Here is a 17,006-nt window from a genome sequence, read left to right as displayed (position 1 = left end):
CTAAATGTCGATGAGTTAGCAAGGGTATGAACTGAAGGCAGAACACAGACCTAGCTGAGGGACAGAACTTTTAATGTAGAACAGAATTTTCCTTCTGATTACCACAACAAATGCTTGTTGGAAAGCAGAAGGCAAATAAGGGATTTGTGAATCTCTCCTAGAGTGAGATTAATCTGCTCTCCTACGATGAGATTAGGTCCGCTCTCATCTAAAAGGCTGAAGAAATTCTTCAACAGGAAAGAATTCTCATTTTCTTATGATTGAAGCTCTGGGTAATAGAAGTGTCAAACTCTTAATTCTAAAATAAGCTACACCTTTTTTTTTTTAGGTTTGGGGTTTTTTGTTTTGTCTTGTTTTGTATCTTTGTTTTTCATAGAGGACTAAACCAAACACCTAAATTTGAACATGACAGAGTCAAAATCCAGACTCCAATTTTTTCACTTTAACCTGCTTTACTGTAATTACATTTTAAGATTCTGTTTTCCATTAGTAAGTTCACACTTAAATGTCGTGTATCTCCATTAGGCATTGTCCTTTATTAAGCAACATGGAGCCACCTCCAGTCAGCAATAAGCAAAGAGATTCTTACACCTATTGGGTGTATTAAAATTTCACTGTCCCCTCTCTTTTCTTCCATATACCACTAAATTTTAAAGCAACATCAAGATAATAACAGGCAGCCCAATTCTACCACAGCATGACCTTGTCAAATCATAATCAGAAGAGATAAGCATGCACACTCCATGTTTTTTCCCAAAGGGCAAGGTATGGAACTGAGAAAGACCATCGGAGCCAAGATTGGAAACTTCAAAAATATGTGTCACTTTAAAAATATATTTTACTTTCACTTAATTTCAATTATATTAATGCTAATAGCATTAATAGCATCCATGGATGTAAGAATGCATTGCACATTCCTTGCCCAAAGGAAGAAATAATAGGAAATGTCTGTTTTTATGTAAAAATAAAAACCATAAATATTCTAACAGTTTTCTGCTACAGCAAAAGTACTAATCTAGTACATTTGAAACTGGAAAAGGATAACAATTGATCTTAACTTTGAAACATGCAAAAGTATTTTCCTTATGATCTTTTGCCATAGAAAATGAAACCAGCCAATTCAAATGTACAGAAGCTGATCTTGTTTAAAAGGTGCTTGGCTCTCTAATTACATGAGAAGTACCTTTCTTTAATAATTTATTAGAAATATGGGGCAAGATAAAGACAAAGTCTAAAAATACCCACCATGTAAACTAGTGTTGAACTGCTCTCTTAAAATTAAAAGCTGAAATTCTTTGACTGTCTCATTTTCTAGCAGAACACAAGAAAGGAATATTTTAGTTGGTTCTCACCCTCCAGGCAAAGTAGTATAAAACCTCTGGCCTGATTCCAACCCCATTATCAAAGGACCACTCACCTAATCTAAAAAAGCAGCTCTTCATCAATTTATCATTAACAAGAACATTACAATATAATGTAGGGAAACGGCTTTCCACCAGGGATTCAGTTAATGGGAGTCTAGAGCCATGTAACAAGCATGGCAGAAGATATGCCACAGTAGGTGAAGATAATATACATATATTCTACGCAAAGAATACTGCAAATAACTTCTCTGGTGTTGATGAGCTCCCTGCAATAGTTGTTTTTTTTTTTTAATATTTAATTTTAAAAGTCGAGGTCTCATTGAATTCTACAGCAACATAAATGAATGCAAAATAATTAGTTGCTGACTCTCTATGAAAATGTTTCATACAGTTTTTTTGGTATCAGTGAAAGTGTGACTCTGGTAGGTTTTTTTGGGATTTTGCAAGTCAGTGTTGATTCCTGTTCACTGTCTATCCCATTCCCTCTAATCTCAGGAGTTCAAAAATCACAAGCCAAGCACCCAAAATTCAGGAGGTGGTTAGTTAAGATATCACAAAATACTATGTGAGTGTTCTTTGACTTTTTATCCTCCGTCTAAGGATTAGGAATATTTCTTCTCAATCTAAGGCCATAGCTCCATGGGGTAAACATACTATTTTATAATTTTTAAGCACAAGCTGAATTTGGACATACTCCTATGAATGCTGCAGCTGAAGCTTTAAGGAAAACGCTGATATTGTAAGGCAAGCCACAAAATCACAACTGGTGAGTCTCTTACGAGTACCTAGGCTGTGGTTCCATCCTTGGTCATTAATGTCATGTCATTGCTCTACTGCCCCCCCAGCACGAAAAGTTCAAGCCAGACTAGGGCAGCTAAATAACCTTTTTGTGCAGCTCACCAAAGCCTGCAATACAGAGTTGGTGACACATTTTTGAGCTCCCATCAGCTGGGTGAGAAAAGATGATATCTGTTCTAGCCTAAAACTTGCCAACCTAAAGTTAACCCATCAATGACACTTGAAGAAAGTGGAATGAGCTTGTATCAGATCAGCACTCTGCATCATGAGGCTGCAGATTTTTGGGGACCTTTGGCCAGAGCCATGAAGCTAGCTATATCACTGAAGCATGGCCTCATTTGAACTCAAAACAATAAAGAATAATTTATGAATAGACAGAGCTAACTGGAGCTTCACAAGAAAACCAGAAAAAAAGTCTCACACCATTCATACTTCTAAAATAATTTCATCTTAAGAAACACAGTCACTGGTATACTCCTAATATTACATTTCCCTAGCATATAGGTTTACTGGACTATAGTACTCTAAGACACTTAAAAAGTGTTTGGACTTAACCGGTAAAAATGAACTATTTTGCACCTGCTGTAAGAAATTCACCCATTACAGGCCATACAAAAATTTCTTGTATTTAAGTGAAGGTAAAAGAAATTAGGAAAAAAATAAAAGTCACAAAATACCTTCAGTAAATGAATAGGTCTGATGAAATAGTGAACCGCATTGCATTTACATCACTTCAACTCAGATCTAGGAGTGAAGTTATATATCCTGAAAAAAAACCAAGTGTTGCTATACATAACAGTTCATCTGATCAGCAATGCAAGTCACAGCAAACACTTCACCCCAGTGCTCTGGCTTACTGTGCGGGCTCCCTGCAGAGTGGAGACGAGTTCAAGGTCACTACCCTGAAATTCGAAGTGTGCTGCAGGACTGGCCCCACCTACCTGTGAGACCTCCTTCTCCTTCTCTGACCACGACCTCCCATGACAGCCACATTCCTCCAAACAGTGAATCTGCCAGCAAACAGGCAAGACGCTCCTGAAAGGAGGAGATGACTTTTGGAGAAGCTGGATGTGGACTATGGACCTTCTTCCCTGAGGAGAGAAAAACAAACTCACTTGCAAAGTTCAATGCAAACCTCATCTTTCCAGCTGAACATCCCTCAATAATTTCTTCAAACAAAGCAAAATTCTATAAAATAATCAAACTGTTCTCCCAACAGGCTGAGAAGAGACAGAGGGGAGTGCTTCATACACAAAGATGCATTCACACATACACACTGCTCTTAGTAACAGAAAGCGTTTTGATATTACACTGCATGAGGGTATGGAAGAGCATACTGAGACCAAACAACACAGTTACAGTGATATTTCAGGAACAGGATTAGAAAATGTACTACACTGAATCAAATATGTAATGAAGTACTCACACAGATATTTGATGTTATTGCCGTTGGCCTCTATGCATTGCCAAAAGGAACTGATATCTTGATACACAGCTTAAATACAAAAGCAGCCCTCTTTCTTAAAATATTTTGAGCATCATTGAACTGGGGATACTCGCTTCCTTCCAAAGCTGCTGGTGGTCTCTGATAAAAAGTTTTGTTTGACAATAGCTTCATATAACATAGCAAATCCTTCGCTTTTGACTATTTCCCTTCAAATGAGGAAGAACAAGACCAGGGTGAGAGTGGGGGTGGTTACCCAAAGCCATGTCCTGTCAATATTTTCAAGATTCCCTGCCCCTCCCAACTCTGACCTGAGACAAAGAGGCAAAATTGAAAAAAGGGCACAAAAGTCAAGCACACCAAAACAAATCATGTCAGTAGAAACTCTCCACTTTGATAATTTCAAAATATTTCATTTTTATTTCAGTTTTTAAAAGACATGTTTTGTAATTCTATTCACCACATATTTCAAACTAGACAAGTGATTTCTGTCTTGCTTCAGACCTGTCAAATCAGAATGCTTAAGCCCCAGGAAGCATCTTCCAAGAAGCTATTGGCATTTATTCATTCCTATTAACTGCTTTAATTTCGAGGAACTGACACCTTCCAGAGAAAAAAACCCTTTGGCCAGAAAATTCCCAGCCAAACCCAACAAATAGCACCCCTCTGGAAGGTCTTAAGAAAAAATTCTGAGTGGTTTTCCCTGAGGGATCGTTCTGTTAATGTTCAACGTTAATTTCCATGTGTGACAATGTCAGGTCAAAGCTGTCAAGAAGACACACAGAGGACGTCCCTCCCCACGTCACCGCAGAGCCCCCAGGCTGCATCCCACTCCAGGAAGGTGTGGGAAAACGCACAGATTGCAGCACCTTCACAGGAAGAGCCTGATTTCAGAAAACGCAGTGTCTGTACCAGTTAGATAAGGTATCTGACCAGGGAAACCGCAAGAGCAGCAGCGAAGGAGGAGAACCAGGCTGAGAAGCTGTAGGAGCAGCAGTAGGAGACGGGGATAAAGGTTACTGAAGGTCAAGTACAGCCGGCGCATCGCTGCTGGCACGAAATTGCTGCTGCATTCCAGGAAATCATTCCCTCTCATCTCCTTGAGCCTGTCACATCCTATTTTGCTTACTGGTTCCTTTTCAAGGTGTTCGTCTTATTTGTCTCCTTGGGTTTGCTGTTTATCTCCATTTATTCTCAGCATAATTCAAGGATTGTTGTTTGAATCCTGTGACTGGTGGGCAGGCGGGGGAGAACTAACCTGTGTAATGATCTGGAGAATCGTGGGAAGGAGGGAAAGCAAGATTAGTAGAAGTGATTACAGCAGGAGTTGTGATGGGAATATCGTTTCACCAGAGCGAGCAGTGGGGGACCAGCTGGCCTGCGTCTCGTCATTTTTGCAGAGAAAACTGAAGGAGCCACATTGCTCTGTGAGAGCTGTGTCCGGGAGCTATAAAATTACCTACTGATGAATAAGCTGGAAAGTTGTCTGAAATAAAGTTTAGGAAGCGCTAACATACCTCACGCAATTCCAGCTTTATGGTAATGTATGTCAGATAATTAGCACCAATGGGTAAGAGGCATGAATGCTCATACATCGAAAGTAAAGCATTAGCATATATTTAGCAGATTACAGTTAAATTTATCATGAGCTACCTGTCTCTGCTGAAACAGTTCTTACAGCAGGAAACTCGGTCCTCCTTTGGAAAAGAAAAAGGTATTAGGACTTTACATTTGGCTTGCTGGGGGCTCTTTCAAAGAAACCGAAGCTCACTATTCACAAACAAACTCTGAAAAAAACCCCTATCACCAGCCTGGGCCTACATATCGGTGGCACAGTGCTGGCGGGGGCTGCGGGGACAGCCTCTGTGAGGAGAGGCCGGGGCTGCCCCATGCCAGACACAGCCGGGTCCAGCCAGCTCCAACCGACCCACCGCAGCCACAGCTGAGCCCCGCAGCCACGTGTGGGGCACCTCTGGGAAAACACATTTAAAGAAAGGGCAGAAAATGCCAGGTGGAGAGAAGAGGAGGGAACAGAAAGAGAAACAACAGGGGGAATACCAAGGTGAGAGGAAGAGGTGCTCCATGGCAGAGCAGATACTCACTGCAGCCCGTAGAGACCCCACGCTGGAGCAGACAGACGCCCCTGACAGGACCGCAGCCCCCAGAGAGCCCACTCTGGAGCAGGTTCTCCTGACAGGACCGCAGCCCCCAGAGAGCCCGCTCCAGAGCAGGTTCTCCTGACAGGACCGCAGCCCCCAGAGAGCCCACTCTGGAGCAGGTTCTCCTGACAGGACCGCAGCCCCCAGAGAGCCCACTCCGGAGCAGGTTCTCCTGACAGGACCACAGCCCCCAGGGAGCCCACTCCGGAGCAGGTTCTCCTGACAGGACCGCAGCCCCCAGGGAGCCCACTCTGGAGCAGAGGAAAGGCGTGAGGAGGAAGGAAAAGCTGAGAACAACTGTGATGCACTGATCGCAACCCCCATCCCCACTGCACCATTCAGGGTGGGTGTAGAGGAGTCTGGAGTGAAGTTGACCCTGGGAAAGGCGGGAGGAAAGGTGTTGGTTTAATGTTTGTCTTTCTGTTTCCCACTACCTAAGTTAAGAATTAAGTATTTATTTTAACTGGCAATAAATTAAGTTAATTTTTCCCCAAGTCGAATCAAATATTTGAAGGAGATTGGCTCCTAGTCTACATCTTCACTGCAGGACAAGTGTAGAGGGATCTGGGGCAACCTGCCTTCTCCAGAGGCAAGACATGAAGTCAGCTCATCGGCTGTGCCTTGCACCTGCAACGGGAGCTAAACTTCCTTTGAATTACACTCAGCTACATCTTGCATTCATGAGACAGCTCCTGCCTACTCTTGACATCCTGCCCTGGATGAAGAAATATCTTCTCTGGCCCTAGTCATGATTATAATATCTTTTAATTTTAGCACTGTAATATGTCAATATTTGCACTGTGCCAGTTTTTAATCCTGATGCTAACAATTTACCAGTTAACTGAGTCAAAGATATTCTGTGCTAGGAATCTCTTGGGTAAATGACTTAATTATATTAAACTTGTTTCCTGGATGTCTCAGCCATTGTTATGTTTGTAAAACAATTCACATTGAGTGCCCTGTTTCTACATCTTTGCCTAAGCATGACTTTTTAAATTTCTTCATCTGCTTGTTTTGGGAAGTTTAAGAAAATACCTTTAAGTTACTATCGAATTAGGGAGAGAATAATGCCTCTACTTGTTCAAATGAGAAAAACCCAGAACGTCAAACCACACTTTTTCATCCACGCAGTCCTAGAAATAATGCTGAGTATTTATCATTTCATGTATATTGCAAAGCCTAAGTAAAAACCACTTGCATCTTCTGAGAACAAAAATGAGCAGGAATAAGATGAATAAGAAACGCTACCAGGAAAAGACAGAAAACTAAGTGTAAATGGAGGTAAGCTACAGCTAAAGTGGCTGTAACATTACTCATGGATGGAATACTTGCACATACTATGATGTATAAAATCTGCAATTAAATTTTAAAAGAAATTCTTAAAACAAGGAAATTTGTCATTAAAGGAGGAGAAAAATGTTGAGATTTGAGAATATGATAACTCTACTGTTATCTTGGAATTCTTTTTTTCTTCATTGCAATTTCTGTCTTTAATAAAGGCAGAGCTGTTTCATATACTGACTAATGCTGCTCATGTTGTTACAGGAGTATTTGTGCATGATATTTTAAGAAGGGATATAAAGAAAAGCATTTTTGAGGAACAAATCTTGTTTCTCTTTACATACCCAGACTCAGACTAAGCAGTTCTCTTATTCAGAGTACAGAAGTGGAAACCTAAATCTAAAGCAAGAAGTCAGTTTCTCTGTGACATGGTTAGGATCCACCACCAGGAGTTAGGAAATTGAAGAGGTCATGTATCTGTCACTGAGAAGCACAGCTGCACCTGCTTAAAACTTACATACTGGTCACAGCAGGATCTTGCAGAAATAAAATAATCAGGATCAGAGGCAACAAGGGAGTTTCTGGATAAATCCAGACAGAAAGGCCATCCAAGAATACCCTCTTGCCAGGTTGCTCGGGAAGCGCAAGAATAAAGTTGAGGCTTCTGTTTTCATACAGATTTAACTACATAAAGCCAAATGACCCAGTGAGAAATATTGGCGGAGATCTCCACTCCAGAGTAACCAATAGACTGGAGATTAAAAAACTAACAAGAGACACGGAAGAGGCCCTGGTCTTGATCTGGTAAAATGGCTTCTTTCCTCCGCTTCATTTTTTAAGGTTTTGGGACATCTGAAGGCAGAACGGGAAATGCGTTTGCCATCCAGCTATTCACACTACCAGGATGAATCTGTGAGAGTGAGAGCTGTAGAAACACCTAATAGAGGTGCCTTGGAGAGAAGGAAAAGGCTGCAGACAGGGAGTATGGTAGGAGACAAAGAACAGGATCCTTGCATTCATTTTACAATTTTCACCCCCCTAGAAACAGGGAAAGACACGCAAAACAGCATAAAGAATAACAATGTATTTTCTGCGTTGTTTAAAACACTATGAATACAGGAATTGAAATGTTCTTTTCTTTCTTTGATTCATCCAGTTGCACCTGTTTTAGATAGAGAGGAAATGCAAAACAAACATGAGTATTCATTCTTACTTGCATGATTATTAGTGTGAGTTGAGAAAATTCGTCTCTTCCGAGCTGAATTCTGCCTGTTGTTTCTCCTGATCACTGCGCATGACAATCCTGTTACACTCAGAATTACTCTGAGTAGAACAACATTTGCTTCTTCGGAGAACAGAGAGGCTTGCTTGAGGTTTGTGTATATTGACTTTCTGAACTCTAGAGTGATATACAGACCTTCAGTGTTTGTATGTAACATTTGTCCTACTTTGTTTGGTCTTTTTCTTATATTTTTTATCACAATAGAAAAATATTATAGATTTACAGAATGGTTTTTCAAACACCTTCAGTACCAACATGAACTGAATTTTTCTTACACAGAAACAAGAACACTAGATATTCTTCAAGAGCTACAATAGGCACATACAATTACAAGTAACCGTATATGCAGGAGGCCCTGGGGACAACAGTTAGGCAAGGTTTGAGTATGAGATATGACACCAAACCAGAACTGGGATTCAAATACAGGCTTGATACCAGCAAAATCTAAGTGAGCACTGGATAACTTTGCAAAAGAACAGGAACTTGGTTGCTTCTGAATAAATATCATTACATGAAACTGCTGGAGGACAAAAACCATAAAAAGCTAAGCCCAGTTTACTCCAGATTTAAACAAACTTTGTAAGTTTCATTCCCAACATCTGTTTGGTCATGTTTCAGGTTTGGCTGTGAAAGTTTTGCAGAACCTTAAAAAAAAAAAAAAATACAGCCCTCTCCCCCCAGTCTACATTTTGTAATAGAACAGAGTTCTTCACAGATTCAGTAAATTATTCATGGAGAAGGCAATATTACTATTAGACCCTGGGGTCTCGGGCTCCCCACATGTAAAAGATCTAACTCTACACAATCAATCCAGCAGGATAACTCTGTTATACTCTACTTAACCCAGATTGCCTAACGGGGTTTGAAAATGGATTAGTGGATGATGAGCTTACTTTAAAAGCAATATTATCTCCCAGAAAAGCAGAGGATAATTCCTACTAGCTGGTTTAAGAATTAAAATGATCCTACGTTGGAAAGAAACTTTTCACATGTTCTCTTAACTAGCTAGACACTGACACATCCGATGACTAGAGACATGGGAGAAGCAGGCATCAATCAAAACATTCCCACCAAGCAATGGTGTTCTTCGACTCTTAGAGAGTAGAAAGAATCTAGCCTGACAAGAGGGTATCAAAACTGGCTTATTCTTCCAAATTCTCTAAATATCATCTATGAAGGGGCAAGCAAGATTTCTGGAATGGCTACAACTCTTCGTCATTACAGCAACTCCCATGATTAATACTGATATGTTGAGGATATCCTAACGCACTTTTAATTACAGAGAGAGGCATAAAGCTGAAAGCATTTCTAGAGACCAAATGTTTCATTGCTCTCTATTTTTGGTGACTACGAGACATCCAAAAAAACCCAGCAGAATTTACTATCTATAACAATGGGTTCAATTTTTATTTGTAACAGAAATCTCTGCTCACTCACTATCAAAGCACCATGGTATGGTCATTTTTTATTTTGCATTTGTCAAAACAGCTCTGTTTTTCTTGCACACATGCATTTTATTTGTTCATAATATTCCCTTGAAATAGAGAAAATTGCTGGAAATAGCTCCAGATTGGATTGGACAGAGAAAAGGAAAAGCATAGGAAGACTTACCTCTACATGGAGACATCGTGGGAGTCCATCAAGCCAATCAGAGATGTGCTCTTCTGGGAGGTCTATGGGAAAGCCCTGTTCTCTTTACATGCTACCAAGCATCTAGCCTCAACAGTGCCAAGGTTGGAGTCAGGAGTATTCTGCAGAAGACAACTTATGAATATTTACTCAAACTGGAAAAAAAAAAATTCACATGCTTCCTGCTTACTATTGAGAAATATTCTAGATCTGTACTATGACGGCTTCTCACCAAAGGGTAGCATTAAAAGAATACAACAGAATGTCCATTGAACAGGAGTTTTGATTTCACAACTGAGAGAGTGCATCTCAAAATCTGATGCCAATCTGATGTACAATATTCCAGACAGAGAACAGAGACATATTCTGAACTTCCTATGCATCTACTGAAAACAGTTCATATTCTGAATATCAAATCTTCACAGCAAACTGTTCATAGGCAAGCCCTAGGCTGAAAGATGTTCGCATAAAACATTAGTTGAATAAATTCAAACTAACATATTTCCAGATCCAGTAGAGCAATTTGTAAGAACAGTATCTACCACCGGCATACATGGTCACTCCAGGGTTCTGTGAAAACAGACAGAACTCCAGAACTCACAACATTTTACACTGGCGTAATAGCTCTCTCTTGTTAACAAAATGGCAGCATGACAAATATAACGCAGGAGCACTGCTTGGCCCCCTTTGCTTAGCACATTTTCTCTCCTTTTATTCTTCAGTACTTTTTCTCCCAACATGTTTTTTGTTTTCTGTGCTCTACCTGGCTCTTCCCTTTTAGACAGTCTCTTCCTGACAGTTATCAGGGTTTAACATACTGTACTAGGAGGCTCGTGAATATTGCTCTTTGATTTTTAGTGCTTTATGATGAATGGCTAGGAATCGTTGCTGTAGGAAAAAAAAAAAAAGGGAAAGAAAAATAGTTTCTGAAAACCTTTGTGCTATTGAATTCTGCCTGCAAACTCTCCAGCATTGAATTGCTTTGCTACAGGACTGTCACTCTGCATGCTAGATGTAATAAACCTTCTCCCCCCGCCCCCCAAAAGAGCAAGGCATAATGTGGGAAAAATAAAAGAGTATGAACCTTAAGTTTGATTAGGATGCGTCCTTTCTTACATTTTTCCTTCTTGATTTTTTATCTCTTGTTTTTTAAAAAGTCTTCTCAGATGTGTTTAAATTTGAGGTATTTTGTGTCTTGAATCCTTTGTCACTTCACAACAGACCCCCACCTCTTTTTTCATTACCTAAATAAAAGCAGGGAAGCAAGAATTAAAATGTTGGACCCTGGACTAACAAAGAGTATTCAACTCAGCAGAGAAATACACTACCTTCTCTGCATTTAGCAACCTAGACAAAAAATGGGGTGGGAAAGCCACCGGGAAGAAAGAGAATAGAAGCAGCTCTAAAACAGGAAGGGAAAGTCTGTCCAACCACACAATCCTGGGAGGGATCTGATGAAAGTACTCCTACCTCTGGGTTTCTTTAGGGGTGTCGTCTTTGACCCAGAAGCTTTCTGCCAGTGAAATTCAAGGAATTTATAAACTTGTCCAGGGTTTCAAGAGCATACAGGTGAAATACATCCCCAGAGGACTGGATTTAGTCCATCGTACCCGGGCAGAGCATATGCAGCAGGTTCCACACCTTCTAGAAGCCTTGGCAACATATTTGTACCGGGGAAATTCCAGGCAGGAGCAGGGCCACACTGCCACTGCCATCACATCCACACAGCTGGAAATCCAGCTTGAAATCACTGCCGATGACCCTTCCGCAACACCCTGCGGAGCAGCAAGGATCCTGGCAGGAGAGACTAGCTCTCGATGCCACTTCTGCAGGTGACAGAAGGGCAGCACAGCCCCCAGCAAGCTGCTCTCATTCCCCCACGGGGCAATCCCACGGTCCTCAGCAATGGCTGCAGGTATGGAGCATCTTCAAAGGAGCAGAGCACTGGCTGGTCCACGGGGAATGAGCAACCAATTTCTCCATCCCCCTCCCCCCCGCCCAAAAATCAAGCTACCTGTCTTCATTTCTTGGTGAGACAACAGTCCAGAGTTGTGAATACAGAGATCATGCAGCAAAGTTTGTTATGTATTTTTAATTCTTTTTAAGGCAGTAACACAAAGTATATGCCAGGCCAGGACTTTATGCTAGTTCAAACGTGAAAGCAATTTCCTAAGAACATATACTTAACTGGTGGAACCTCAGAGAAGTCTACCAAGCACTGCTAATGTCAGGAAAGGAAATAAACCAATTTCCATCAACTGAGCACCGTGTTCTTAGAGTTGGATCTCAGTCCTCTCTATTGCTCCCATGACCTTAAAAATATTTTTTTTCCTTTATTTTTCTCATTCTTCTGTTTCTAAGTGCCATAATTTCCCAGTCTGGACTACTGAAATACACAGAAGTTGATGGTCCCTGCCACAGAGGGCCAACAGCCTGCAAGCAGTAACAAAGAGCACAGTGGCAAGTGCCAACAAGGGAAGGAAAAGAAGCATTTCTGGGTGAACTCACTTCTGGATGAAAAAGTTCAAATTTATCACTTTCACCTTGCTATGCTTCCATGAATTATAAGCTTCAACTCCAGAACAGTTTAGCAGTTTCCCCTTTCAGGATTCATGCGCTTAAAGCACACACAGCAGTGACTTTACAGCATTCAGCTTTCCCAAACTTCTTCAGCATGATGGAAAAATACAGAAGAACACATTTTATAGTATAGTCGGCTTCTTGCAATTCTCAGTCTCCGATTCCAGCACTTTTCTGCACCCTTCTTACTAATTGGTTGCAACATGGAAGAACTGCACAAGCTCATATATGTCTAGGAACAAGGAAAGGCTATGACTTTGAAGGTATACATGCTAAAAAAATTAAAGTAGTTTAAACAGGATGAAAAAACCCCAAACACTTTTTTACTTTAATAACCCACCATAGCTAATACTCCCCTGCCAAGAGGACCAAGGTATGGACCAAATGCCTATTTACCAGAGGGAAGAGGAAGTAATATGGGAAACGTAATCGGCCGGTTGGAGCACCACACTCCAATTATGTGATATGATTGTTACCACATTCAGACCAGAGCTTGCACAAGAAGATGAGTATCACTTTCCCCATTGAAACCTGCCGATTTCCCAGGGAGGCCTGCAGGAGGCAGACCCGTGGACTCTGCAGATAGTGCCACTCGGCCCCATGGCCTCACACAGCTGAGGCTCCTCTGAAGCTGGGTAAGGAACCAGCTGGAGCCACGTCAGTGGCACATCAATGCTGCTGTCCCACAGCAACAAATAGTTTGGTTTCCAACGCATCAAACTTTCCACTGAAGTGGTTCTTTGCACTTCACCTGTACCTTTTAACATCACGCAGATAGCCAGATTGTGTCTTCCCATCCGCTGGCTCACAAATGGAGAAAACTGTCAAAATCAAAGAGAAAAACAGCATTCTGTGTTGCATGACCACACAGTGGGCGCTCACAGCACACATCAGTATAGTACCAGTTATACTCGTCTAGTGTTGTGTACGTAACGTTGCTTTCACCAAAGCTAACTGATAAAGAGCAAAAGTTAGCTGGAAGATACATCAGTACTCTCTAGTCCTTCCTGACTGGTGTGTTAAAAGGCTCCACACAGAGACGTGTCACTTCACTAAGCAGCCACTTTGGCCTGTGAAATCAGAGTGCCAGGGTCTCAGATGAATACGTGGCTCTTGGCTGTAAGGTCACGATTTCTTTCTTGCTAAGTCCAACTTCTTTTCTCTGTTGTACCAGATCAGTCTGACGGATTTAATGGGATTCGTGGGATTTTCATTTTTCCTGAGAGCTTACTATATTTATAGGCAAGAAATACTGTTTTGCCTTTTTTTTTTTTACCCCCAAGAGTTCTGTAAAATAGCTCCACCTTTTAGGGGTCTACACTAAACTTTTTAATACTACACAGAATCCTTGATTTGCAAAGGAATCCTCAGAGTAGAAGAGGCTTCTTTGCAACAACTCCCCACCCTTCAACTTTTGTAAAGCTCTCTTCACAAAGTTCCAAAACACTCTGTTTTAGAGGCAAAGCACTTAGAAAGCTTAACATTAAGTTAAGCTTTTTTCCTTTGTTCTGGAGTGTGCATTTTGGGGCGGGGTTGTTAAGCAAGGAAAATAACAAAATAACAAAAGATCCTCTGCAGAAAAGGTCATTTTCTGACAGGAGTTTCAGTTCATACCTATTAAATGCTCACATGGAGCTTGTTTTATTGTTTGCTTGTTTTAAAACTAGAAACAACATTCAGTTCCATATTCAGGATTTGTATGTCATGTTTCAGCCTGGAGCATATTTTTACGGTTAAGTTATAAACCCTTAAATTAAGAATTTATCATAAAAAATACACGACAACTCCCTAGCAATAACATTGCAAACAACATCACTATAATGATAAAAATTATTAAATGCTATCATTCTGTACAACACATTGCCAACAGATTTTGTGTTAACTGTCTGCAATTAAAGGTCTTTTTTAATTACAACATATTAATATGAATTCTGCCAGTACTTTTGTAGCTTCCAAAATATTATTAAAATAAATAAGTTCAGGGGGAGAAAGAGTAACGCAAACAGGGAAACAGACTGTTTCACAATTATAAAAGCCCTTGGCAATAGACAGTTCACTTTTAATATAAATCTGAATTTCTTAATACAGGTTACCCAGACCAGGAGACAAAACAAGTTCTGTACTAACCTGATTTAACATGCCTGCCTGGGAGTACTGAGCATTCAGAAGATTATACTCTCGTAACCTCTAGGAGCATCCTAATGAACTGGCGGAGCAAGACTAAACTAAAGTAAATACATAAATTATGTTTTTAAAAAGTATGACAGAGGGGCAGCAAGAACATTTGTACTGGCAGTAGGTTGCATCTTTTTTTTTTCAGTCTCTTCATTACTCATTACAAATAAGTTAGCTAATTGTTAAACAACAAAAAAAAAGACACTAATTAGAGTAGTGGCTTTGACATCTGTGTGTATTCTAAGTTAAAACTTAATTAGAAGTTAAAACTATGTTGTTTTATTGATGCGTACCTAGCATTTTTAGTCCTTTAAACATTAAATGGAGGTTCACTTAGAAAGGGACATTACAATGAAACATTTAAATACACGGCTGATTTTCTCATCTAGTTAGTGATACTGGCCTTTCTCCTGACATGGTCACTAGCAAAAAAAGAGCAAAATGAGAAACCTGCCAAACATGAGCAAATATTTCCACCTTCTTTCTAGAGTAAATTATTGTCTCTGAATTGCCACTCTTCTTATTTCAGTTTTATTCTTTTCATTCGTCGGCAAGGGAATTCATATGCTCCAGTCCTCCTCCCCCCGCAACAATGATACTCTGCTAATAAACTCTTACTGCCTTTTTCTATCTATCAAAACCACTGCATAAATCGCTGCCTAGGAATGCTCGCCACTCAGACACACATTCTGCTGCCCCCCTTGGGAACAGTGAGCAGAACACTCTGCCAATCAGCAATTATAAGATAATGGTACTAAAAAGCCTGAACCTGGGAGTTATTTGGTTCCTCTGCCAACCCTTCAGGACTCTTATGTGCCTGGGAATTAGGTAATTAACAGACTAATTTATTGTTCAGTATAAAGGATTTTCATCTTTCTAGTCAGGTTTGACATCATCAAAATTCACCACCTCATCAGAAGATGCCAATTGTTTGTCCTCCTTTCCAAAAGCGAAGAAATCCATGAAAACATTGCTTCATAGCTCAAGTTTCCTTTGAGGAAAAAAAAAAAAAAATTGCTGTCACAATTTGAGTATTGCCTCCAATGCAAACACACATGCCTGATCTTCTAGAGTACCCTTAAATAAAGGGAGACCTAAACTCACAAGCCTCAGAGAAGCCAAAGCTATAATTAAAGCAGGCTGTGGATACACTGATACTCCTCACTCTGCACAGTAAAGGATGAATCTGGTTTTAACCTGATGACTAATTTCATTGATCATTGCGTAGACTAGAACATTTTGCCTACAAAAGCTAGATCATTGCTACAAAGAAAGAGTGAGCATTAACTACTGATGGCAATGAACATTGCTGCTTTAGCTTACAGTCCAAGCCATAGCCAAGAGATTAGTGTTCAAACGCAGTATTACAACCTGTGTTTCATAGCTGATACACAGTATTAAGGACTCATCTGCATTACAAATACATGTTGTGTTTAAACATGAGCAGGAGGGGTTACATTAGTGGAAGTAATGACTGCAATGTTATAGTAGTCATAGAATCACAGAATCATAGCATCATTAAGGTTGGAAGAGACCTCTAAGATCGAGTCCAACCGTCAACCCAACACTACCATGCCCACTAAACCATGTCACTGAGCGCTTCATCTACACGTCTTTTAAATACTTCCAGGGATGGTGACTCAACCACTTCCCTGGGCAGCCTGTTCCAATGTTTAACCACTCTTTCAGTAAAGAAATTTTTCCTAATGTCCAATGTGAACCTCCTTTGGCGCAACTTGAGGCCATTTCCTCCTCCTATCACTAGTTACTTGGGAGAAGAGACCAACACCCACCTCGCTACAACCCCCTTTCAGGTAGTTGTAGAGCGCGATGAGGTCTCCCCTCAGCCTCCTCTTCTCCAGGCTAAACAACCCCAGTTCCCTCAGCTGCTCCTCATAAGACTTGTGCTCCAGGCCCTTCTCCAGCTTCGTTGCCCTTCTCTGGACACGTTCCAGCACCTCAATGTCCTTCTTGTAGTGAGGGGCCCAAAACTGAACATTCGAGGTGCGGCCTCACCAGTGCCGAGTACAGGGGCACGATCACCTCCCTGCTCCTGCTGGCCACACTATCTCTGATACAGGCCAGGATGCCGTTGGCCTTCTTGGCCACCTGGGCACACTGCCAGCTCATGTTCAGCCGACTGTCAACCAGCACCCCCAGGTCCTTTTCCTCTGGGCAGCTTCCCAGCCACTCTTCCCCAAGCTGGGGGTCATCATGGTCAAGGGGAAATTGTGTTCAACTTCATGGATTAAACCCTGGTGGAGGACAACTTTCTACTTCTGTGCTCTAGGTAC

The 17,006-nt window shown here is 40.9% G+C and overlaps 1 long non-coding RNA gene across 1 annotated transcript in view; it reads right to left on the bottom strand.

Annotated features, from left to right (window-relative positions):
• The window catches only part of LOC142084945 (uncharacterized), a 52,730-nt gene extending 36,077 nt beyond the window's left edge, over window positions 1-16,653 (bottom strand). The window contains exons 1-10 of the long non-coding RNA XR_012674496.1: window positions 16,506-16,653; window positions 15,622-15,703; window positions 14,665-14,762; window positions 13,295-13,358; window positions 12,501-12,769; window positions 11,042-11,201; window positions 9,940-10,079; window positions 3,589-4,876; window positions 3,104-3,253; window positions 2,840-2,927 (exon numbers count right to left, since the gene is read on the bottom strand). This is a non-coding gene — a long non-coding RNA (uncharacterized LOC142084945). The remainder of the gene's footprint in view (window positions 1-2,839; window positions 2,928-3,103; window positions 3,254-3,588; window positions 4,877-9,939; window positions 10,080-11,041; window positions 11,202-12,500; window positions 12,770-13,294; window positions 13,359-14,664; window positions 14,763-15,621; window positions 15,704-16,505) is intronic.
• Between the last annotated feature and the right edge of the window lie 353 nt (window positions 16,654-17,006).

This window comes from Calonectris borealis, chromosome 8 (genome assembly GCF_964195595.1).
Source record: "Calonectris borealis chromosome 8, bCalBor7.hap1.2, whole genome shotgun sequence".
Classification (NCBI taxonomy): domain Eukaryota; kingdom Metazoa; phylum Chordata; class Aves; order Procellariiformes; family Procellariidae; genus Calonectris; species Calonectris borealis.
The sequence above is the reverse complement of the archived record's forward strand: the minus strand, read 5'-3'. Positions and strand labels throughout refer to the sequence as shown.